Source organism: Crinia signifera, chromosome 19 (genome assembly GCF_055691185.1).
Source record: "Crinia signifera chromosome 19, ASM5569118v1, whole genome shotgun sequence".
Classification (NCBI taxonomy): domain Eukaryota; kingdom Metazoa; phylum Chordata; class Amphibia; order Anura; family Myobatrachidae; genus Crinia; species Crinia signifera.
Window position 1 is genome coordinate 134,964,568 of NC_139226.1, and position 2,025 is coordinate 134,966,592.

Here is a 2,025-nt window from a genome sequence, read left to right on the forward strand (position 1 = left end):
GTGCAGGGATTGCAACAGGTGAGGGGAATTCATGCAATGTTTGTGTTGGGGGCAGGTTCTTTGGAGTGGTTATATTGGTTGCACTGTGTGTATGTTATTGATCCCTGAGGATGGGCGCAGCCCAAAACATGTCGAAATTATGAAGTTTTTTTCACAAGCATCACTTGTTTGGAAATCAGTGAGTGCCACCCACACCCTCACTCTGTATTATTGAGGCTGAAAAGCTTTTTGGGAAGGCACCGGGTGGTTACCAGTGTCATTCAGCCGCGAGTGCTGGACATACCAAGTACTATATATATATATCGGCCACGGCGAATCGCCAAGCATTTAAAATGTATTGCGATGGCGGGCGCCGTGGCCAGCCATGGCCAGCTGGCAGAACTCTTGCTATAGGTAGCAAGGATGAGACCTGCCCCATCTGTATATATAATATATATATATATATTTATATATATTTATATATATATATATATTAAAAAATATGTAGATATATATCAACATACATACATACAGGAACTAGCACTCCATAAACAAATGGTCCTTCGTCTGGTGCCTGTAACCCCTGAATTTACTGGCAATAGCCCAGCACCCCCCACACACTCTCTCCCACCAAGCAGCATCATCCATACACCCACCAGGCGGCATTGTCTCTCACTCCACTCCAATGCTCTCCCACCACATGGCAAATATCTCTCCCCAACCCCAGTGACTGTTGCTGCTCTTTACCCCCCCCCCCCCCCCATGCCACTTGAAAAGCAAAAAACTGTCAGTATCTGTCAGCATCAGTGCATGTCTATTTGTCAGTGTCTGTCAGTGTGTCTCTGTCCATGTGTTAGCATCTGTGTGTCTGTGCATAATCATCTGTGTCAGCGTCCAAGTGTCAGCATCAGCCTGTGTGACAGCATCTGTCGGTCAGCTTCTGTGTGTGTTTCTGCATGTTAGCATCCATGTGTCAGCACCTGTACGTGTGTTGGAGAATATCCATGTGTCAATTTCTGTCTGTGTGCCAGCATGTGTGTATCCGTGTATCAGCATCAGTCTGTTAGTGGTCCAGTCTGTCTGTATGTTAGAGTTAGTCAGTTTATCAGCATTCGTCTGTCAGTGTCTCAGTCTGTCCATTGGTCATAGTCTGTCTGAGTGTCAGCATCTGTCTGTGTATCCATGTGCAGTCTGTCTTTGTGTTCGTATATCAGTGTCTGTGTGTCAGTCTGTCAACATGTCAGAGTCTGTCTGTGTGTCAGCATCTGTGTATCTGTATGTCTGTCAGTGTGTCAGCATCTGTCTGCATGCCTGTGTGGCCAGGAGCAGATAAGACATATTTTTATATTCTAAAATTCATTAATGAGAAGCCAAAAAATACATATTTGGGGAGGAGAGGTTGGTAGGCTAAATGTTTGCCTAGGATGCATGGAAGCCTAACACCGGCCCTGTTATAATGCCGGTGTCTTTACTTGATAGTAACAGAAACAACTACAGAGAAAAGCAGCCATGGCCCTATTATATGACCCAAAGTACTTATTATCATTTTTTATTAGATTAAAATGAATAATTTAAATATACTGACATTGTCACAAAACATCTGTACAGTTTGTAAGATTTAGTACATGGCTGGTGGCTATCAAAGCTAAGAATAACCATGAATCAACACTATCTAGAGTAGATCAGTTGTTATTAGGGGATGCAGTTACAATCCCGGCGGTCGGGATCCCGGCATTCAGAATCCCGACGCCGGAATCCCGACCGCCGAAATGCCGACACATTCTCCCTCCGTGGGTGTCCACGACACCTCTGGAGGGAGAATAAATTAGTGTGCCGAGCGTAGCGAGGCACAGGGCCCGCTGCGTGGCGAGCGCAGCGAGTCCGCAAGGGGGGGCGATCCACGTCCCCACCTTGTCGGCATTTCGGCTGTCGGGATTCCGGCGTCGGGATTCTGAACGCCGGGATCCCGACCGCTGGGATTCAATACTGAATCCGTTATTAGGAAGCTTCTGAAGGAATCATCCAGACAATGCCCACAATCACATC